This window comes from Aptenodytes patagonicus, chromosome 10 (genome assembly GCF_965638725.1).
Source record: "Aptenodytes patagonicus chromosome 10, bAptPat1.pri.cur, whole genome shotgun sequence".
NCBI lineage: Eukaryota > Metazoa > Chordata > Aves > Sphenisciformes > Spheniscidae > Aptenodytes > Aptenodytes patagonicus.
Genome location: NC_134958.1, coordinates 17,349,356 through 17,373,919, shown reverse-complemented (window position 1 = coordinate 17,373,919; position 24,564 = coordinate 17,349,356). Strand labels below are relative to the sequence as shown.

Below are 24,564 nucleotides of genomic sequence, written 5' to 3'. Positions count from 1 at the left end.
TCTTATTTTTTAAATCAACATTTTTAAAAAGTTGTTTTCCACAAAACTTCAAAGACCAAAGAGGATTTATGCATAGAGAAATATGTACACATACTGTGGACTAGCTAGCTTTGTTATTCTGAGGCCATTCTGTCACTTGGCATGAATCACTAGTAGGAGAGTACAATGATGACTTCGTTACCCACAGACTCCTTTACCAACAGGCTGTGTGTGCTCTGTACCACATGTTCTGTGCAATGTCTCCCCTCCAAATGGAGGCACAGTCTCACCTTAAAATTTTAAAATGCAAGATATAGGCCCATCTACTTATCCTTTCTAGGTTTGAGAAGAACAAAGTAGAAGGAAGAGAATTCACCTGTATTTTTTAAGTGTCTCTTGAACATGGCTTTTATTGCCTTCTGTGTAAGTAGCTACATATAATACGATGCCACACAATTAATAGAAGTAATACATTATGCCATGGCTTTTAATGTCTTACAGTCAGTGTTTGCAGGGATTTTTCTTTGCCGGAAGACTTGATTACAAATGAAGGCTTCAGTGTACTATGATTTATCTTTATGGCAATGCCCTGCCCCTGTATGTCCTAAAATTGACCTAGTGGCAATATTTACCTGATTATGCACATCTTCAGTGTCAGTGATCTGCTCTGGGGCAATTAGTGCTCTCTGTATGTTTTACTTTCCTTCAGTCTTTAACTCATCATGCTAAGTTGCCTTCCCAGCTCCAAAAGGGAGGCAAAATAAGAGATTTGGAAAAGGAATGTGAAAGTTTCTTTTACAATGAAGGGATTCCTCCTGGTTCTCATATTTTTATTTCCCCTCCCTTCATCCTAATAGGTTTAGAAGGAGAAGAGGGTGATCGCTACTGGTGATTTTTTTGCTGTTAATAAACTGAAGTCATGTCTATTTTGTAGTATAGAGCCTGATACGAAGTTTTGAAGTGAAAGCAGTGAAAAGTGCATCTGCAGCTGGGTGTGTCAGCTGGAAGGCGGCACGTGCTGCTGTCACTGTATCACTCTTGGGGACCGAGGGAACCCCTTGCTGGACTGCATTGTGTGAATAGCTCTCTCTGAGCCAGCTTTCGGGGTTCTGTGCCTTGCCTTGTTGCACAAAGGCAAAATGCCTATTTTGTAACAATAAAGACCCTTCCAAAGATGTGCTGAAGGAAGTATTGGAAGTCGTTGTTCATTTATTTTTCAGGGGACTCAGGGAGTGTTGCAAGTGTGTGAAGTTCCTTTTTCCTATACCCAGAAATGGACATTTCTGTGGGTACTTAGCATGCTAGCATGGTCTCTGTTGTTCCTTTAGATGAGCAGCTTTGCTTCACAATTGATGTTACCTATTTTTACAGCTCAACATGAGTCAGTACAGATTCAGGTAGGTTCATATCTAACTCCCGATTGATCTAATAATGTTTGTTTCTAATGCAGTCATGCCTCAGTCCTGGTTTTATCTATTGTGGGTACAGTGAAGACTCGCAGAGCTACCTCTTTACCTCAAATTATGAACATTCAGTATATGCTATGCTTTTAATTAAAGTCATGTTTGATATTGTGAAGTTGCCAAAAAGGAAGTTTCAGAGCTGTACAACTTTGGCACTTTGTACCATGCATTTAGGCAGAAAAAAGAGCTTGGTACCCCAGCAAGCACATGGCTGGAGGCATATTCTGCGGACAGCATGACTTCAACAACATGGCCCCAAAGCCTTATGATGTATTAGCTTTGATGCATCCCTTTTCAAACTGCTATTGACAAGACACAACCAATGCTGAGCCAGCTCAGCCCACCTCCATCTCCTTGCTTCCTACACAGCAGCTTTGACTCACTCTGCCCTGTGCCAGGAACGATGACTCAGGGGATCTAAAACATGCCACAATCATTTCTTTTTTCCCTCCCCTGCATAGCACAGCTTGCTCCTAATGTTTATGTTGGATCAATAAGGGCAGCTAAACCATAATTTACAGCCCTGTCTTGATGGTGAGTTAAATGTAATTATTGTTATTTTTAAAAAATACACATATTTTTATTTCTCCCTCATTCAGATTGGTGCAGCTGTATTTCTAACCCCTGTTTTATCTGCTACTGCTCCAACACAAACTTTTGTCTTTATTAAAAAAGCCATATTAAAGGGACTATAAACCCTATGAATTTAGAGTATTTAATGAAAAAACCCTAGTTTGTGTTGGAGAACCAATAGCACTTAATGACTTTAAGGGCAGGATTTGAGAGGAAAGATCCAGTTGTGACAGAGGGAAAACATCACAGTGACGTGACCATAAAACCTGTAAGGAAGTTTAAATCTACAGAAGCAGTGAATGTTTTAATCATTCTGATAATTGAACTCTTTAATTTGAACTCTTTATTTCAGCTAACTTTTATTTTTAGTTGTGGTGAAAAATTCATAACCTAAAGTGATATTTTGATGGCTGTATGAAAAGAATCTATTGAAAGGAGAAAACCGATTGGTTCATTGAAAGGTATAACTCAGTGGGAATCTGACCACAGGAGTCTCTCAGTGAAGAATAACTGCATTTTTTGAGAGGAGGAAGACAACTGCAGATTTTTTTGTCAGAAATCCTGTACAAAGTTAAAGAAGAAATAAAGTCCTCTCCAGAAAAATCTCGCTCTGATACTTTGTCTTTAGGAGGATACCTGGATAGTCTTATGCATCCAAAATACATCGTCAAATCAACAACTGCAGAAAATCCTGGTCGACTGCAGGCCCTCTTGCTTTGAGTTCTGTTTGATAATGACAGCCAGGCTTTTGTAATAGACAGTATTTTATACTGCAGTCCTAGCCATGGGTTTCTGTTACAGCAGTTAGAATTACCCCTGTGCCGGGCAGGCAGGCGTAGTAGCGGTACACGTGCAAAGAGTGCACTGTGGCTCTGCGCTGGGTGCTCTGCTCTCTTTAGATGCAGAGCCCGGCAGAGACGTTCGGCTTTCCTGGCCTGTGCTGCTCTTTGGTGTGGTAACCAGCAAGGGGAGCCGCCGCCGGGCTGCCTCTGCCTGCTTTGCCAGTGGAAGAGGACTTTGAAGTCTAGGAGGAGCTGTGATTGCATCTCCAGTGTGTAAAACTTGAAATAGCTAAAAATGTATTCTTTGGGGACTTGGCTTTTTTCTTCCTTTTAAACGTAGCAATTTACAAGCAGAAAAATACTGCAAAGTTTGAGCATTTTGTCCTGAGAGACAATTTCACTTTCTTAAAAAAGAGAAAAAAAGAGGTTTTGCAAATCAGAGCCTGGTCCACTGCAAGTCAGACATGATTTGCCCCAAAAGATATTGAGGCTTTGCCCCTTTCCCTCATAGTAAAAGAACTGCAAAATTTTCATGGAAAAGATTCTGTTTTCTGTTTTGAATTTTTTAAATTTTGTTAGTTTAGAGCAAAATTTTAATGGGAAGTTTTCTAAAATGCAGACTTGACCAAGCATTCCCTCCAAATGATGTTTTTGTTTGCTTTTTGTTGAAAACTAGCTCTAGTTTCAGTGCTCTCCTTTCAGGTGAATGCGCTTGTTTGCAGGGCAGCACACTTATTTACCTGCATCGCACTGACAGCGGGAATTCTTGCTGTTTCAAATGTATGAGTTATTTTACATATGCAGCTGTAACTTGTGTTAGAGCTCACTGGACGCTAGCTAACAAAGGTAATAACAGGAATGAGGACGTGGCTAAAGGATCATCATAGTGGTGGCTGTACAGATGATTTAGTTCCACTTGCTAGAGTCAAAATGTCTTTGGCTTAAAATACTGTATCAAGCCAGACAAGTTTCTAGGAACAGAGCCACGCTCAGATCTTGAAAGCTGTTTAAATAGTTTGTTGCTGGCAGATAGTTGCTGGAACCTGAAGGCCTGCGCCGAGTGTGCGGAGAGGCCTCCGCTCCCTGCTGTTAGCAGGCCTGCTGGCCTCGAGGGCAGCACCTTTCACCTGCGCGGGATCTGCAGGGTCAGCCAGAGTAGGTGAACTCTGGCAGCGAGAGGGATCTCTGGAAGGCCTGGCAGAGTTCATTCGGTTCCTTCTGATTGCCAGGTCTGGCTTCCTCTTACAACTTCTCTTTGTTTTTCTATTTGATTGCTGAGAGATGAAAGTTGTACAGAGCCTGTACACCACATTGCTCTTTGGAGCAGGGTTCGAGTCAGGCTGAGTATCAACTGGGATAAAAATTCCTGTAGCTGAAAGCAGCAGTAGCGTGTATGAAATGGCGCTAATGTCACGGCTGCATTTTCTGTCCGCAGGCTCCCCCGATACCATTGTTGCCAAACGTAACTACTGATGGGCACCGTAATGAGTGATTCAAAATCAACTGGAGTGAAAGAGGCTGACAGGCGCTGGGTGTCAGCACCCAGCCTTGTGGCAGGGTGGTTGGGCAATTTCAGCTGGCTGCTGTTTACTTGAAATGTGTCAGAATCCAAACTTTGAATGGATGGAAGGATATTTGGTCTGCGTGTTTTTCATGCTGGACTTCATGGTACTCTTTCTCTAAAATGGCTTTCATGTCAGTGCTCCATCCTGAAGCCTGTGTTGTGTTCAGAGGAGAACTCACTGTAGAGGTAGATCTGTGCATGCTGTAAAATCCTTTCTGAGTTTACTTTTGTTTTAAAATACCTTCTAGTAACCTGACTTCTAGCTATAGATGTCTCCCAGCTACAGCTGTGAAAAATACAAGCTCTGAAGAAAACGAAATGTGTAACTTCCACAGGTGTCTAGCAAGTACTGCAACTTCAGTACTTTGTGTCAGATAAGAGGCATTTATGATTTAGACTGAATTAATTTTTGGTGTTAGGATAGAGACTGAAGACTAACGCAGGGCTGTTACATTTATTTATTTGTGTTTTTTGTTGCTGGATTTGTAACAACAGATTTCATTCATTTTGAATGACAAAATAGCTTCTCGTAACAGATCAAAATGTAGTGGCCCAACTTAACATCTTAAGTTGCTAAGAAACTTCTCCAGTCTGATGGTAATTGATGACACTGAAGACGCTGAATGAGCTCTGATTAATATGATTTAAGTAATTATAAAATGGAAGAAAAGCCTAATTGATCTTTTAAAAAATCTTGGTCAGGTACTGAGAGGTGCAAGTACCATTAAGCACTTCTGGAACGGAGTACCCAGAAATCAGAGCGGGCTGGCTTCAGAGAGTTGTTATAGGGAGTACAGTTAACGGGACAATGCAGACACTGCCTACAGATCCTTGACAACCAGCTGTAGGCACAGAGTAGTTTTGCTGATGTTTCAGGGTTTGGGAGGTTTTGGCTCATTTGTTCAGGCTTTGTGCAGATGAGGGTATATAGGCTTGTGAGGAAACCATTTATTCAGTTCTAAAGTCTCATCAATAAGATGTTTTGTGAAGCATTTTCCATTTAGTTCATCAGCAGAAATCATCCACCAGAAGTAGCAAACCTCAGGACATTCCTTCCTGGGAGTGTTTGTAAGTCTGCTAAGTGAATATCAAAATTCTGACAAGTAACACTTCTCTTGTCTTGTTAGATTTCTAGATGTTGCTTCTAAGTTTTCTGTTATTACATGTGATAATTTGTATATAACTACCAAATACGCACAGATAATTTTACAGTAAGTTTTGGGGCCAGATATAAATGTGGCCTTTTGGGTGTTGTGTAATGTTGCAAATCAGTGAATATTCTGGGCCAACCCTGAATATATTACACTTGTTTTCAGTGGTTTAGTGTGTTGTTTTTTCTTCTGTTAGAATTGTGAGATATGTGTATAAACAAATTATAGATATATATTGTTTATATGCACGTTAGTAATGCAAGCATTCATTCAGTGTTCATTGTTGGATTTCATTACATCTTAATATAAAACCGTTCCAGAAGCATTGTAAAGTTTGATATATACAGAGAAACATAACATTCGTGTTATCTTTTTAGGTTAACTGGAAGTGGAACTTCAGTTTAGAGTAATTAGAGAATTCATCCTTGCGTAAGATTAGTAAGGTAGGCCCTGGTATATTTTTCCTGAATGCCTGTGATTTCTTGGCTAGAGGAATGCAGTCCTTGAGAAGCAAAGGTAACGTGTCCCCAGTTTATGAACTCTTGGCCTTTCCTGATTTGTAACTGCCAGTTCCTTGTGGCTCAGGATATGCTGTGCTGAACTAGTATTCTCTTAGTTTTGTGTGCAACACTTTGACAACCTAATTTTTTCACCCAAAGGACAAGAAGTCTTGCTCTTTTATTTATACTTTCTCTAGTAAGTTACTTCTAGTTAGTGAACATACAGATGTTTGAGTATATGCACAGTATCTCAAGAAAATCCAGCTGTGCTGCAGTTCATCCAGCTGCAAGGTATTATATTCAATGAGGCAGCTGTTTGAAGTCTTCATTTCTCATTGCAATAGACCATAGTTCTCTGCTTTTTTTTTGCCTCCACCTGTTAGAAATCTTCTTGATTGCTTTTATTCCATTTTGTGGCTAGCTGTTCTTGAAGCTTGTACCTTAATTGGATGCACTGTATTTTCTATGACAATTTTTTTTTTGTTTTTCCTGTTTTATGTGAAATGCTGTAGCCAGACAGATTCATCAAAGAGGCAACAGACAGAGTTTTGGGAGGTTTGAAATGTAATGAGTAGATGGTGTTTATGTTTGCTGATTAGCTACAACTCAAATAGTGCACACTTCTCTAACGATAGGTAATAACAGAATATAGATAACAACAGAATTGGCGTTCTTACATTTCATCACAAAAACCCAAAGGGATTATTACCACCTGTTTTTTTTTTCCTTGTTTGTAGTATGTGTGATAGAAAAAAACAAACTGTCTAGGAGTTGGTCTCAGTTCCTTCCTGCAAGCCAAAAGTCTAAGTCTATGCCTATCAATTAAAATAAGTGTTAAACAGCTATGCTGATATAATTCCCTTCTACATGCTGTTCAAATGTACATTTCACATGCACTTTTCTTCAGGGTTATGATCCAGCATAATTTGAGATTTAGGAAATAAATTTGGAAAAATCTACTGAAAACTTTGTCTTGTTTTGTATTTTATGAGAACTGATGGCTTCAGGTCTTCAACTACTGCGTGAGTTGACATGTGAAACATACTGCAATTTGCTTTGCTTGGCCTTTTCTATTAACTGTTGGGCTACTTTTAAGTTGGATCAGTCTTAATCTCTAGCTGCTTCAGGAACAGTTACTTAGCAAATGAGTAACATTAAACTGAACAGTAAGCCAGTAGCAGATTAATATAAGATAAGACATCCTGAAGCATATACCTGAAATTATTGACAGGAGCTTAAGCACTATAGGCATACAATTCCTCTTGAATTCTGATGGAATATGAGCTCTGATTTCCTTTAGACTCATTGGAAATCCTGTCCGAGGCAGTGAAGTATCCATTTTTCACACATTACTGAAAATTCTATTTCATTTTTAACTGAAATCTCTTTGAAATGTTGCTTACTTATGAGACTAGAATTTATTCAAATGCAGTAGCACAAGAAGTTAATTTATGCTATGTCCCTTTTTTCCCCTTTATCTATTCCCGATTTGTGAATGGATCACAAGAGAAAGCAGATGGAAGTTTGCAAAGCTTTAAAAGTATGGCTGTGCTAAAGTATCTGAGGCATTTCTTTGACTTGATCAATAAATCTGCTTCCTGAACATCTGTTGTGTTGAGCTTGACCTGGAAATTGTAAATGTCCTGTGTAATGTAAATGTAAATGTCCTGTCCCAATTACTGAAATACGTAACTACTTCTATAGAAAGCTTTAATAAACAAATATGCTTAGATACTTATATGTATGGAAACCTAATGCTTCCACATGGCAACTTACCTTTTATAGTTATTCTTCCTATATAATTTTATTAATATACATGTTTTGATTTGCATTTGTAAGAAGCTTAGCGATATCAGAGCCTGGCTTTTACCTGGGATTCTGTGGTTTGTTACAATTCAAACAATAACGCATACGTATTTTTAACTGTACTATTTTAAGCAGGGACCATACTCTGATGTATGAAGTCAACCATTTCCCTGTAATAGGTCACATGCACCACATGTTGTAATGTTTCTAGTTCACTGTGCATACCTCAATTTCCCTACTTTTGTACTCGCTATTTGGAGGGGAAAATAGGTTCAGAGGGATGAGAGCAAGAAGATTTGGGTGTTTATAGATGGATGAGCCTCAAGAATTGGAAAGGCTTGTTAGTGCCTTTAGGAAAATGGGAAATGACATCCATCGAATGTTATCACTCAGCAGTAAACTCAGTATACTCCAAAGTGGACTTGAATGTAAACCATGTAAACAGAATGTATTTTTAAGACAGGAAAGTGAGAGAAAGGAGATGAGCTGACAAGCCGTATCTGTCCTAATCTTACAGGGTTTAGATAAATTTAGCCTAGCTTTGCTGTAGAAGAGATGTTGTCTTCTGTATCCAGGTGACCAATATTTACTGCTTTAGTTTAGAGTATCTGACCTGCATGCTTGCATTAATTGCGACTTGGGTAAACATCTCGGGAAGAATTATGCCCTCATTTCAAAGCACACTTCTTAGTTCCTTTGGTGGGAGCAGAAAGTTAAGGATGGATGTTGTGGCTTTCAGGCTCAGATTTAGAAACAAAATTGTATCCAGATTGTGTGGTAATGAAGATTGTTAGGCTAGAATAGAATATAGAAGGAAGATTTGATTTTTACAAAGCACATGTGGAAGTGAGTGGTATAGCTCCTTTTTAGCCTACTTTGATAAAACTTGTCTTCACTCCCTCCACTTGCTACCAACAGCAAGACCTCCTTGGGTTCAGATCAGTATTCATGTCTGCAGTATCAACAAATTACCTGACACTGTGCAACCATCTCTGAGAAATGCCATGTAAATGCATACACTCATGACTTGAACTGAAAAAAAAACCCCAACAATTTTTTTCCACTGTAATATTTTCTAATTTTATTTGTTCTTCTGCAAATGAGTAAACAAAATCTTTGTTGAATTTCTATAGTAGGTTTTTACCTGTTAGTGGCCCTTGGAACAAGATACAGACACCCAATATTCAGAAATGAATTTAAAAAAAAAAAACCACCGCCACCCTATAAAATGAATCAGTGGAATACTTTGATCCACAAAACACAACCTACTTGTGTAACGTACTTAGTAGCTTTATCACAGCTTTCTCAATATCTGACTTAGCTGTCAAGCAAAGTCTTTAATAAGCAGGACTACATGAACCGACAGTATATGACCTCATGGAATCTGTAACAGTCCTTATGTATATATATTCCTTATATAGCTTCATTGTGTCCGGTGGCTGTGCAGAACAGTCTGAAACTTGCTGCAAGTGGACAACTGAGGATTTGGATCCCTTTGATTTGGGGAGCAGTCTGGGTTGTATAAAGGTGGGCGTGGGAATACCTTAGAAGCAGAGTCCTACTAGGAATCGGAGGGTGTGGTTATGGAAGTGATCTTCCAGGAGTGAAAATTAGCATAGATCAAGGCTGCTTTAAATTAACATACCCTAGGAATTTCACCATCCTCGGGCAATTTCAGGGGTTGGTCTTCATCTTCTCTGTGTCCTCTATTTTGGATCTTGTACCAAGCACAACTTTCTCAGAGCCAAAACCTCTGCCATGTATGAATTAGGAAATAAAGATAATGCTGATTCCTCTTTTTCGTCAGTTCTAGCAAGGGTTGTGTGGCAACCTTAACCAGTGGTGGAATTATAATCTTTTTGAATCTCCATTTCATTTTGTAGCATCAGATCCTTTTGTATGTTGGGTTTGTCAAGATAAGGGAGAGAACAGGGGGGCAAATTAAGTATCTTGACTGTCTTACCAAAAGGGAACTTTTCTCACGCTTTTTAGTGCTGTTTGCATTGGCACGGTTACTGTATACAAGTACATATGTAGAATAAGTGCTTTGGGATGCTTTAGTCTTTTTTGAGATGATATTGTAATTTTTTTTTTTACTCCTGTTGTCCATGGGAAAAGTCCTCTGTTAAGCTTCAGACCCAAAATGTCACTCCAAAAATTTGCCTTTGCTGTTGGATCAAAATCTTTCACTTCCTTTGGCTTCTTTGTAGTAAAACACCACTGTAAAGAGGGCGTCCTATCCTCATTCCTACACCTCTTTTGGGATATGAAAAATGAATCTTAGTCTGAATTCTCCTAAATCTGTTCTTTTTGGTGGTAGATTCCTTTTGTAGCAGACAGACAAGCAGGCTCTGATGCTCTGAACAGATGTATTTTACAGCTTCACAAGGAAACTATTTTTTTACGAGTTTTATGATTGTAGTCCTAGGAGTCCTTGTCATGCAGATCTGCACAACCGTTTCTTGTAGTATAATGCACTAGAATGGGGGAAAACTTGGGGCTCACAGTGTTTTGCAGGTGTGCACTTCTTGCACAAACCCCAGTGATCTTGCCATGTCTCCCAGATCCATGAAATAGTCTGGAGAATAAAAGAGAGCTGCAAGGTCGAGACTGTGTAATCATTTTAACATGTTATACATTAACTTTGCGGAATATTGAATAAACAGGGCAACAGTTAAGCAAAGGATTATCAACATGTGTTCCATCTTTGTTGTTAAATGTATGACATTTATTCACATTTCTTGTACAATTTTCAATTTTTAAAATCAAGTATATATTCTTGATTTTAAACACTTTTTCTTCTGTGCAGTGTGGGTTGGTTAACCTAGAAGGCAAAACTGAAAAAATGCCTGGTGAATATTCTTTTCATGCTTAAAAAGAAATGAACAACTGAGACATAGGGAGAAAATACATAAAACGAGTTTGGTAAGTAAAGTAGAAAAGAGGCTCCCTACTAAAAAATACTTATCAAGCTATCTTAGATTTTTAAAATTACTATCTTTGCCTCAGTTTATGTGTGGAAATAGTTTTTGTTGATTTGATTAATGCATTTCAAAAGGTTTTAAATAGTTTCATAATATTTTCCATGTGTTTGATTTCAAAAAAGATTTCACTTTTATCTACTCTGGTCAACAGTGATTGTCCTAATGTGGTGCTGTGTGTGTAGCAGGCTGCGGAGCTCCCAGTCAGGTTGCTGCTGAAGTTAAATATGACTTTTTATAGGTCCTAAAGGTCCAAGAATTGTTGAGGTTAGTGGGAGTTTTTCCCATTCACTTCAGTGGCTTTTGGATGAGGTCATTTAGAAGAAAATTCACCATGTAACTAAAAAAGTGAACAGAACTGAGGTCTGATCCTGCAAAACTTTGTTGCAGGTTGATAATATCCAGATTTCTGTGTATTCAGAGAATTGGTATGTACCTAATTCCGTGGAGGCTCAGGACCTCACTAGAAATTTTCACAGTTTCTTTGAAAAAAGATGACTCAGTTCAAAGAGTCCACCTGCGGTCCCTATTCTGTTCAAAGGTTCAAGGAGCTTTTGCTGAGTCCGGGCCCGGTTCTGTTGAGTGAGTGTGCAGGCAGGGACTCAGAAATCAGCAGCACATAAACGTGGGATTCAGAGTTTTCTTTCATTCTGTGAAGAATTACAAGTACACAAAGAAGGGGTTTTAGGACCATCTTGGAGACCAAATTACTTCCTTCTTCACCCCTCCCCAAAATGTCTCTTTTGTTTTACTCTGTGTGTTCCTGAGCGATTAAAATTGTGACTACTAAACGAAACATTTATTCTACTGTTAAACATTTTAAGTATTAACAGTTCTCCTAAACAATCAAAATAGTATATGTATTCCTAGTTCAAAAAACCTCCAAACACTGAAGTAACTCTTGGAGAAACAAGCTATAAAAGGGGTCCTAGTAAATACAGACTCTTTCCCACCTCCTTTGGGAGACTGATTTCTTCTGAGTATTTTTCATTATGTTGAAAGAATTACATATTAAAACACTTTTCATTTATGGTTTGTTCATTTTGAGCCTCTTCCAGTATCAGCGGATACAAAAGGAAAGATAACATTAACTTCAGAGGGAGTCAGATGTGAATCTAAACATTTATGTTCACAGTTTCCATTTGTGTACTCAAAAATTGCTTATGCACACTCTCAGCAGTAGAACTTGCACTTTCGCTTTCTGGAATATTTAGGTGCAAAATTCTGTTTTCTTAATGTAATTTCTATGGCATTGTGTGGACTTCAGAAGTAAACACCTGCATATACTGAAAAGGTAGATATGCAAGTTCTGGTTCCAGTAAAATTCGTGGATTTTACCTCATTAGCTTTATAAATGTGTTAGCTTTAACTCATCAGTTCCGAAACTGAGGTTTGGGTCAGTCTACGGGTGGGGCCAGAAGCTTTGATCATAGTTGTCAATAGCAGCGTGGTGTGAGTTCACAAGTCCAGAAGTTGTGGCTAGCTGAAAAGTTTAGGAAGCCTGCTCAAGTACAGAAGAGGTTAGGTTTCCAATCTGGCGAGTCTTCTGCTGCTGTGTTTTAATAGTAGGTGGCTTATTGGTGATGGACATTTAAGCATGGTGTAGGGCACTTAAAGCATGAGCAATTTCTGCCTGAACTAGAAAATCCAAGCTCCCTCAGGTAAGGCCATAATTGCAGGCTTACCAGTTTACAGGGATGCCCGGGTTGCTTCTGGAGGGGCTGTCCCGGTGTCTGCCTCTGAGCCTCAGTAGTGGTAAAGTTTAAGACATGCTTGTGAGTTACTGCTGCTTAACAAAAAGTACATCCCTAGAAACGTGCTAACTGTGGCAAACACAAGGTAAAAGTCATTTGCTTAAGCCTCTCTCATTCTGATAAAACCTCTTTCTGTGGGATATGAGTGAGAAGACTTAATCTTTTCTTTTGTAGTATAAGATGAAAGCCTGCAAGGTTAGTCCCTGTGGCTCAAGCTGAGTACCGAGACTCACCAAGCTCAGTCTTAGTCTGGAGTCACTGTGCAAGACTTTAAGAGTGGAGGAGGGATGGGAGGTTGTGAAGATAAACTACTACAGAGGGTTCATGAGGATTAAGTATTATAGCCTATTTTTTAATGTGGCATTCCTTTAAAAGCCCTCAGATTGACAATTTCCAACTTCATCTCCCAGTATTTCAAAGGAGCACAGAATTTACGACTCTCATTGATGTAACTGTTTGCTAGAAAAATGAGGTTACTTATTAATATGAATGTGGGTGCCTGTGCTGCACATTATTATTTAAATGTAGGCATTCCTGTGTTTCTGGAGTATTCTGTTAATGTTTTGAATGGAGGTTTTTGGTAGTGCTGAGTGTTATGAAGGGAATTAAAATATTTTGCCAATTTAGCCAGCATAAGTAGTTGGACTGGCATTTATATACACTTGATATTCCTTCTTGTTATGATGAATTACTATTTTCAAAGCAAGGAAAATCTTACCCGCTGTGAAAGAAAAGCTTATAATGTGGATGAACATCAGAAGAAAGAGATTCCCAGTGGTAGTATATAAAATGAAAAGCAGAACTGGCTTCTATTGTGCTCTGTTTCCATTAGCTATCTTGGAAGTTTTATAAGCATGGCGCATAATAAATATCTAAGCCACAATTTGAGGTCTTTTACAAAGGAGAAACAATTCTTGCTAAAATTTTTCTGGATCAGTCCTCCCTCTTACACCCAGATAGATACAAATCTCTGGCATTTGTTCACAGAGTCAACTTGTGAATTTGTTAATTTGCTTTCCATATTACACTGTATAACTCTGAATTTAAATCCAAACACCACGAATTTAAAATTAAGTTTGAAAGAGCCAGAGAAACTGTGCATTAAATTTGCTCATATATCTGCAAAGAGAGGAGATCTGCTTCTGAATAATTTTGGTCAGAGGCCTAAAAATACTGAGGTGCAACTCACTAAGGTTGGTTCTGCTGCAATGGTACAGTGATCCCTCTAGAGAGAGATCACAAAGAGCTAACTGTTTGGATCTATTACACCACTGAGGTGGATATCAAGTATAAAAACAGAAACAGACGTCAAGAAGTTGAGCCTGATCCTTTTTTCAAATATAATAATATGAGTCTGGTGACATCATCAGATCTGAAAAGTAATATAGACTTTTACTGTTTTTTTTTTTTATATTACTCCAATATAAATGTAACCCAGTGTATGTAAAATGCATTATAGCAAATCCGCAAGCAATTTCCTTCGTTGTAACAAATACTGTATCTCATTAGAGCATAACAAGCCCCCAGTTATGTTGCAGAACATCTGCTTAATAATTTCAAGTTCCTCCAACAATGCTGCCAAAAGAGCTAAAAAGTCAACATCTAGTCCATTACTTTGATCAGCTGAAGTAATAAAATTATAAATAATGCACCAAATGCAGATCTAGTGAAAGGCAGAGCAGTGCTGTTGGCCCTACGCTCAGATAGCTATGACTGATGGTGATGTGGCTTAAGGCACTGGAACTGGTATTCTGGGGCGGGGGGGACGGGGGATGCAGAACTAGATTTCTGGCTTGCATAGATTTCCTATCTAACAGTGAGAAGGTTAGTTAATCTCTCTGTGTCCAGATCCTGACTCTAAAATTCAGTTTAAAATGCCCTTTTTATATCTCATGGGCTCTCTGTAATGCATATGAGGTGCTTTAACATTACTGACGAGCTAAAGCATCTGTAATCAAACAGGTCAATGTTTACGTAAAATTTGGTGTGAGTTGTAATGATACCTATTGTTTGTCTGCTTTGTCACTATATCACTTTCTACTCTATGTCTTAGGAGAAGGGTTGCTTTGTGTTGTCGCAGTGTTAACATTTTGACTACTTGTTTTCATTCCAAGTGTGAACAAAAACCGAAAATGGGAAAATTTTCCAGGAATACAAAACATTTTTTTAAGTATCAAATTATTCGGGGTCAGTATCATTGAAACTTAAAAATATATGTATGATTGTAATATTAGCATTTCAATTTTTTTTTTTTTTTATTTCAGTAAAATAAAATGTTTCAGCATTGAAATGAAACAAGGAGGTGGAAATGATTTTGACTTCCCTCTGTCCATTTTCAGCAAAAACAATATATTCTGAGGGAAGATTGCAGTTTTCACGGAATTGAATTTTTGGAAACAATGGGAAAAATGTCAATTGAATGAGTCCACTGTATTTGTAACCAGATTGAGAAATATGCTGAAAATATAGTATATAAATCATGTCCTTAAGTGCAGGGACTGAAATTATGATTGCCCTGTGAAATTATTGTCGCACAAGAGCCAAGTGAAGACTTGTGCCTTCTTTGAATTGCAAAGTATTATACCATAACATTGTGTGACAGTGACCAATGCCTTCTGTTTGTATGTTTTTGTGGTAGTATTTTGATTCTAAATTTTTTAAGGTCCGGTCAGTTAGTCACACCTCGAATTTGCTTTCAAAAAAATGCAGCATTTTAACCCTAAAGAATCTTAATCATCATCAAAATGTCTTAAAAAAACCTCAAAACACAACCGTAAAAGCTTCTCAAATTCAGATAGGCAAGCAGGAATGTTGGATTGATCAGACAAGGAGGAACGTCATCTGTCAGAGCTCCCCAGTGAGGATATTAAAGGGTCTAACAGGCAGGCTCTGTCCGATTTGACAGCGTGGCTGTAATGCATTACTGCCCCAGCTATCTGCCCAGGGCTTTGCTGAAGGTAACTGCTCCCAGCGATGGGACAGCAGAAGTTAACGTGTGTGCTGGCTGGCTCCTCAAGTGCTGCTGCTTTTAGCTGCCTGCTGTAGTCATTACACAGCCAGGGAAATCTACAGCTCTGATTTAATACAGGTAGTTTGAACCTGTCACATTCAGTGGGGAGCAGCGGCAGCTGAGGAGCTGGGACCCACATCTGCCTCTTGTGGTGTGGCTGCGGGACCAGTGTCTGGGAGCAGAGGGCCAAGTGAATCGGGGTGGGATCCTCTCGATCGGCTGCTGCAGAACATCCCACGGTGTCTGTTTGAGCTCTTGTGCAAGAGGAGTCTTAAAGCCAGCTCTTGTGGATTGTTATCAGTGCTCTTGCTTACAGGGCTAAAGTTACCTGGTTATCATCTGTGCCACTTGCACTTTGTGAAACCTTAATGTGAATTCCGTTTCTTCTGCTTTTACATATGTTGACAATGCACAATTGCTTTAGCTAGTCAAAAATGATAAAATAATCATTTATAATGAATTAAGAAAAACCCTTGAAGGAACTGTTACACATTCCTGGATTGTAATTTTCCCTCTTACCTCTCAATATCCATTACTGCATTGAAAGAAAGATGCACTCTGAAGTGAGTCTGGTGCATTTTGATTTTAGAAGGTTGAAGATAGACTTTAAACTGCCTGAGAGTTGTATAAAAGTAATATAAAAGCCTTTTTACTTATGTAATTTGGGAGGTATGTTAACAAACTGTGGGCTAGGGCATTCTGCTTTACTTGCAAAGCATAAGATTCCCTGGAAGATATCTGCATTGCTTGCACTGTGAGGTTGGAAAATATTGAAATATCTCATTTTAAAATGTTGATTTTTCCTTTTAATTTTAGCTGTGCCAGTAAGTCTGAGAAATGTCAAGTCTTCATTATGAATTTTTGTCATGGAAACATTAAACTACTTCTGGGCATGATGCTTTGTGTTAATGTATAAAAGTTAAAATTAGATAATAATGTGCATGGAGACAAAAAGAATACAGAACTTTTCAAAGAAATCTACAAACTTCTCTGCATGGTAATTGCAAAGAAGTGTTGCACTAGCTACTTAAAATCCAAAAAACCGGAACAGAAACAAAACCCACTTGTGTTTTCAGATCACAGTAACTATTATCAAGTGAAGTAATCTGATACAATATGAAGATATGAGTATTGCTTTCCTTTTGGGAAGCCTGAGTGCACCGATAGGAGTGTTTGGTAAAACTCTCCACCAGTATGCCATGCAGGTGTGACCAGTCAGGTCAAGAGGGATACAGTTCAGTACGGATCTGTTGGAGTTGGCCCTGTTGGTTTGGTCTAGTTAAAACCAGCTCAGGACTGTAACAGTTCCTGGCTGTGTATGTTAAGGGCGTAAGGAGAAAAAACCTTTCTGTTTCATTGTTCTTCCACCGCAAGAATTTAACTAGTGGCATTAATTAGGGTGTCAAGAGTCAAATTACTTTTGTTCTGAATGATACATCATAGTTCATACAGACAAATGCATATCCTAAGGGTTTCAACTGTACAACCTATACTATGCAGATGGCAGGATTAAGTGATCACACCGGACCTTTGGGGGATATGATAGCCATAAATCTTTGAATCTGAGGTTAAGAAGAAATGCTGGAATAAAAATTGGTATTTGGAACATTACCTTTGAATTCATTGTGATTTGTAACTTCCGCTGTGCTACAGAAAGAGAAAAGGAAGAACAATAAGAAACAAAAGGATTTTTTCTCCTTATGCCCTTAGCACAGACGATAAAGGGATTTCTGGGTTTTGAGGCGATCTTTTTCATGAGGTTCTCTGGGTGGGTTGTCTTTTGGGCAGAAGCAGCTCAGACCAAGATTAAAAGATGTTTCAATGCCAGAGTGACAGGCAATATATAGACAGTACTTACTATATTCCTGAACTTCAGTCATTTCCGAGAGGTTCTTACACACGGCCAAGTCACTTGAAAAGAAGAGAAGCCTGATTCTGAACTGATTAAATGGGCACCACAAGAAGAGAAGACAAGCCACTAGTTTGTTTTCAGCTGTCGGATGCATTTCAGTTGAGGTTACTTTTTAACTACCATCGTCTTCCAAAGCACTTGTAAAATAATGTGGAGAGTAATTCGGTGTGTTGTTTGGCATAGTTTCTCGTTTTTCCTCAAAAGCAATTTACACTGGCATTGTAGGGTCAGCTCCACCAATTCCCTTGCAGTATTTCCTGGTTTGTTTCCCCAAATTTTCCTCCTTCAAATGCTGCATTTGTAAGACATGTAACTTTAGACCTTGGAAAACATGCTTTGCTTTGTTAGATGCCCCAGAAGGTCTTCGTTGATGAAATAGCCCTCTGTTTAGTTGATGCAGGGCTCTTTTTCAAAACTAGTTTTAGCAAGAAAAGCTTTTGAACTGAATTGCGTCAGGAATTTGAGTTTAGGCTTCCTGCTGAAGTAAACATGTCGCTGTTTATTCTGGGGTATGCTACTCTTTATGTTTTGGTTAATAATGCTAATGTTATCATTAATGGTATACAGTATTACTCAATCTGGGTAATCTGCATTGATTAATGATATTGCATAAGGAAGTAAAATCAAGCTCCACTAATAGTTTGTTACGGCAGACCCTCAGCTGGTTCCACATTGTTTTAATATGATGGTGCAATAGCAGTTTCTACCAGTTGAGCGTCTGCCCCATGGTTTTTAATTTTACTATAAGGAGATACACAAGGACTACTCTAAGTACAGGTTTGAAAAATATAACCAGATCTGAGAGTCTAAGGGTCCAGAGCAACCCAAGAAAATTCCTTTTGTTGTATATATTGGTCCAGAAACTGTCATGGAAAAGCAAAAATACCAGCCGTTTTCTTATCCCTTGCGTTTTATATGGCATGATTAGATCTGCCATCTACAAACAGACTGGCAAATTCAGTTGTGGTTTAAGTGGTGGAATTTGATTCAGCAAAGTGGCTGGTTTTACTTGGCCAGCTAGAGACAGTATTGGCTATGACGGTTGAAAGCAGGTCAGAAGAGGAGCATGCTTTTTGCATACTTCTTCCTCCTTAGGTCAAGCACAGCATGTTTGAGAAAATGATCCGCTGCGTGAGCTATTGCTACGGGGCAGTTGTTGCTTGCCTCAGTTTTTGCCATGGAGTTCGAAGAGCATGTAAGAGAACATGATTCCCAGTGCTTGTCCATTAATCAAATCTGAATTTTAGCAGCAAACACATAGTAGAAACATTAATTTTATCTTCATGAACATATAGAAAGTTAATGGGGAAAAGAGTCAAAAAAGATGTGCTGATTAGCCTAATTTATGCATCCTCTGTTTCATTATATATTTAGAACTTTATTTTCTGAGTTTAAATGGTCTTAATTCTCCTTGGGAGAATTTTCCATTATTTAATAATCTCACTGTCAGGTGTTTGTTTTTTTCAACGAGTTCTGGGCTCGGGTTTGGGGGTTTTATTTTGATCTTGCTTCTTCTGAAACCCATATCAACTTTACTGAACATTCTTAATCCTTTTTTATGTACTTACAGTATTTTCAGGTGTTTATGGATTAATTGTCTGACTGTTATTTACACTGTATATGTTTAGCTTAAAAATAGTTGGAAGGAAAGTCTGGTTATTTCCTTCATCATTTATGAAAGGAAGATCTGGATCTAAGACCTCCAAAAAGTTTGGCTTTCTCTAGTGACTGTTTATAAGCTTTCAGCGTTAGTTTTCTAGCACCATGGTTAGAGCTGTTACTGGATAGCAATATGGATTACTTGTTGCTTGATATATTGAATTTCCTCCCTCCCCTTTCTCTCTTACCTATCCTTTTTTTTATACTGACAATCCCTTAGTCTTCTCTATTTCAAATACAAAGGCGCATCCTGGAGCTAATATGCAATGTGTTGCTCATTCACAGAGGTAAACTGGGCAGGGCCAGCCAGCTTCCCGCGTGTTTGCACAGCCCAGCTTTAGTGCATTTCACTATTATCTGGTTTAAAAATTCTATAGCAAAAGATAACATTTCTTATCAAATTTTATAAGGAGAACAAAACCCAGCTGTATAAAGTATTAGCAGTTTGTCTTCAGCTTTAAAATATTGTTCATGTGCTGCATACTGTAAAGCATGGAGAATTCATCCGTAAACATGCTTAGCATCAGCCCTGCATGGCTGAGACAGAGGAAATGTGATCCTGTGTACTGTACGTGAAAGTATGCCTGCTCTTACTGTATAGCCTAGAGTAAAATTTAAATCTCCAGTTAACGTTTAGCATTACCCTTCAGGAAAGTTTGGGGATCAGAATGATCTTTTAATACAGGATTGCTTTTGGCCCTTTTCCTAATACTCACTATTCTGTGAAGTCAGCTCTGGCTCATCCAATAGTAACATTAATTCTGTATTTTTACCACTACTGCCCCAGTCAGCAGAAATTACTTAAGTTCTCAAGGATAACGCATGTTGTTGGTTTCCAAATGAAATAATAGGAATGGTGGGTTAGCATTGAAGACCTGCAAAATTCAATTCGGTATAAATGGAAAAATCAGTAACTTTACCATGCCTAGAAGTTTAAAATCCCAAGTTGATAACATACAATTCAATTGTAGCAGCTTTTAGTAATCAAGGTCATAATGAAAAATATGGTGGAAGCTTAAAAAGTATTTTTAAATTCAGAATCAGGCTAGCTATCTGACTTTACAAGTCCTATGAGTACTGCCCAATGCGTGCAGACTCTTGTTGACAAAACTGTTTGCACACATAAGCTTTTGCTTTTATTCTTACATGTTGATATTCATTCTGATGAAGTGTACCTCTAATCTATTTGTTTATCTGAGTTTAATTTTCATGGCATGAATGTTTCCAAAGAGACAAAAATAAACAGTTACCAGTAGTCAGCACTGAAATAGTTTTTTAGTTCACTGAACTGTGCACAAACAAATTTTAAAACCATGTGGCTAAGCCTAACAGCAGTTACTCTTATTTATACACTAGTAGATCCACCCCCACCATTTAATTGAGGAATTGTGTGTGTGCAGGCTTGTGTGGTGTTTGTATATGAAGGAAGTGCTGTATGTATGTATAGCTCGTATCCTATACTCTAAATGTTAATCAGTTTATGATGTATGAAACTATGCTGCAATATGTATTAAGATACTTATTGCAGCATTTAAAATATTGAAATATTTCAATAAATTATTGCAACGTTGCAGTAAGTTCACTAAATATTTCAATAAATATTTATTTCATAATTGCTTATCGAACTATTTATCGCATTCACATGTAAGTTGACATTTTGACCAAAGTACCTGTTTATATTGGATATTGATGACAGTTACTGCTGGATATTGAATTTGGAAAGCAAAGTGAAGGTAGCGTATGTTCCTATACTTGTAATAGTCTAACCTAGTTAGCATGGACATCAGTTGCAATGAAAATATGATGACCTGAGGATTTGCATATATTGGCAACTGGCATATACACTTACACCATAGACAGCTTAAAATCTGTCTACATTTGTTTTCACAGTTGTTTCTAATTGTATTAGCAAGATTGATATGCTAGTACATGCCAGAGACTATACCTCCACTTTCTGTTATAGCCATCCTCTACAGAACCATGCAGGACAGGGGCCTGAATTACAAATAGAGATTTGAAAGCAGGCATTAAGTTTTCAAAGAAGAAAAGACTGTGTTGTTAAAAACAAATCCAAGTTTCAAAAGGATTTTTCTACAGCCTAGGATATTGGATCTCTTAAGGTAAGATTCAAGTAGTTGTGAAAATATGGGTATCATAGACATGTCCTGCTATTATCAAAGTGCCACTTTATTAATGTTCCTGTTCTGCTGATTTATTCTTCTGTGTTTCTTTGTCTATGAATTGCAGTGAAGAAAGCTACCAGCTTTCTTCTGAGAAAAAATCCTCAGGCTTATTGCTTCTTGAGACTATTGCCTCTTGGCGTTTTTTTCAGATAGAGTTCGCATAAGGACAAATAAGTAATATGCTGTTACCTAAAAGACCTTTTTTCTAGGATTATTCATGGTAATCCTTTTTTTTTTTTTTTTTTTGAAAGTCTGTGTCCCAAGAGGCCCCTGCACTTACAGCTGACATTGTGAGACTTCAGTAAAAGCACTCATTGTATTACTGTACCTTACTTGCCTTTAGCCACAGTTCATGTAACGTACCTTGCATGTTCAATCAGTTTATAACATATGAAACTGTACTGCAGTAATATTACTTTTCAAATATTAGACATCTCATTCCAGGGCCAGTGCAAACAAGCAGGCACTGAAGGGGCAGGTCGGCAAGATATTTGGGTACATAAGAAGTAGTTAGAAAATAAAAATGTTAATATTCTTTTAATGTCTTAGATTGAGATTTCTGTGGCAGTAGAAAATATTTATCATTAAGATGCAAAAGTTTTGGGTCTTCAACACTCATCCAAGTAATTATCTGCACACAATATCTGAGCAAAATGTTTCAACCATGAGTTCATTTGAATTTCTATTTCATGAGGAATAGAAATCAGGCATACATATCTAACAAGAACATGTGATCTGTAAAATATAAATGTATATATTTTAAAATAATGTTTTTTAAATGTATGTAAAAGTCTGCATAGCACAAAGAATCCAATTCTATTGAAAATTAAGTACGGTTTGGAGATCGAGTCATTCTTAATTTTTTAAATTATTAATTCAAACTGTGATGGGAATTTCCTGTTTTCTTATGTCTTTTTTAAAAAGTCCAAGAAACATATTAAAAAAAGTAGAGCTGTGTTCCTCATCTTAACACAGAATACTTTAATTTCTGCATAAAGCAATGCTATAATGACATTGGCTTTGCCTACTTGCAATGGGAGCGTGAATTTTTGTAGAGAAAAATGGCTATGTTGAGGACCCAGTATTTACAGTGTATGCATTTTGAGAGTTGTTCTTTAGGTTAGCTGTGGTCTGATCCTGTGAACTAAATGCAATTTGTCAGAAGGAGAGTGTCTTCCAGGTTAATTTCATCTGAAAGGAATCTAGTTTGCACGCTTAAGAGATTGCTTGGCAATATGAACTAACAGTGATTAGTAGGGATTTTGGAGGGCGTTTTGCATCAGAAGGAAATTCCTTACCCAAACTAAAATTATAATGTAGATATATCTGTTGTATTTATTAGCATTTGAAAATGTACCTGGTGTCATTGAGAAATCCCAATTTCACGAGGTCAGTCTTAAGAACAGTTTTCTGGAGAAACTGGAGCTCAGTTTGCTTCTGGCTGAGCTGCGAGGCCTCGGCTCGTGTTCTAGCCAGCGTTCAGTGAATGTGCTGCTCTTCTCTATGGCTAAGGAGATGTGCTGTGAAAATAGCAATTCCCATATGACAACTGCAAATGAAGTGAATAAGCTGTTGGAAAATCATCCAGAATGACCTTTGCATTCGGTCGCTGACTGAAGGCAAGCTTCTGTCACAGAATGAGTTTAGCTCTGGATGGCTGATAGTCATGGGTGAACAGGCTGTGACTCCGTAACAGGTGAGTGCTCTCAGGAAATGAGGAGAAAACAATAGGCTCTTGTAGGGATCATTGTTAAAAAGCAAGCTTCTGCATGGGCACCGTTTCCCCTTTTGTGCTGTCTCTTCAATAGGCATAGACAATAAAGTGCAATTAGATAAATTAATAAAATGTACTTGACTACTACAGGAAGTCTGTCTGCATGCTGGTGCTAGAGAAGCACAGAGCTATGCTAAGGTGGCCAGATTTTTAATCTGTAACTTCTCTGGTGAAAAAGGAAAACACAGTGATGCTGATATGTTTCAGTTATTTAATAAAGTTTCAGTTAGCTTAGAGAAAAAGAAAGCAAAACATGTGTGATATAACAAATCTGATTCAAAGCATTTGAATTTGACATTTTCTTCAATTTTATAATAATATATTTTCAAATATATTGAATTGAAATGTAGGGAACAATTGTGGGTTATGTGAAAGCCTGACCCCTTGTGCTTGTAATGCTTGCTTACGGACTGTACGCCAGGAAAGGCCAAAAGAATGCCAAACTTGTGTGAAACAAAGGAGGACTGAATTATATGTAAATGGAAGATGAGTTCACTAGTAGAGTTGTAGGCTGGCATCCGATTTTGTTTTTGCAGGTGGAAGTCAGTTGCAACTCCTAAATTCAGTGGATTTACCGACTGTAAAGAAAGAGTTGTAAGATCCAAATCAGAACTTATTCCTGAAAAGTCCTCAGAATTGAGAAGATGTCATATTTTGTTACTGACAGATACACCGATGCTGTATTTCTATCTTTATAAAGGAAAGATGTTGTCTTCTAAGTGCGTAATGAGGAACCTAGTCAGATGATTGCATACTTCTTTGTCCAAAAGGTCAAAAGACATGTCAGGATTCTGAGACTTCAGAGTTCAGTTTGGCCCAAGATTATACAATACACATTAATTTTTTTCCCCTCTAGAACTGTAATTATTTGGAAAAAGTACATAATATGTCTCCTTATAAATGGAAAATCAGTTAAAAAAAAAAAAAAGAAAAGAAGAAAGTTGAAGACAGCCCATGAGCTTCCATTCTGGACAGAGAAAAGAAAACAGGAAGAGAAATCAGACTTAATGCCTACAAGTCCTCATATGGTTCCTAGGGATGAACAGACACTCAGCAATATAAAAAGTAACACCCATAAAAGCATTTTTAAGTGGCGAGCTGAATGTATAAATTGAGTAAAATTAGTAAGAATCTGTGGAAATAATCTTAGGTGAGCTGTTGAAATACACTGGGTAGAATGTTTCAGGAACAGGATGGAGATGTGTCTATATGAGCTCTTCTGGGACACAGACTATATGTGGGAGCATGCAGATGCATGAAGGGAAATTCAGCATCCTGTGCTGTAGAGTGCTCTGCTCGTTATCCAAAGTGCATTAGAAATGTTAGAACTGCTTGGCTTGCATGAGCTCATGAGTTGGAGAGCTGCCTTTCTGCGTGTAAGGGTGGAGAAGGTATGCAAAGTATTTAGAGTATGTGTCGATGCATGTCCTATAGATTGTGCTCTGTGTACTACAGCAAGGAAAAGTAGACAAT

The 24,564-nt window shown here is 38.0% G+C and overlaps 1 protein-coding gene across 1 annotated transcript in view; it reads left to right on the top strand.

The window, feature by feature from the left end:
• THSD4 (thrombospondin type 1 domain containing 4) overlaps positions 1-24,564 on the top strand; it is a 332,056-nt gene that overhangs the window by 79,391 nt on the left and 228,101 nt on the right. The gene's annotated exons all lie outside the window — the stretch shown is intronic.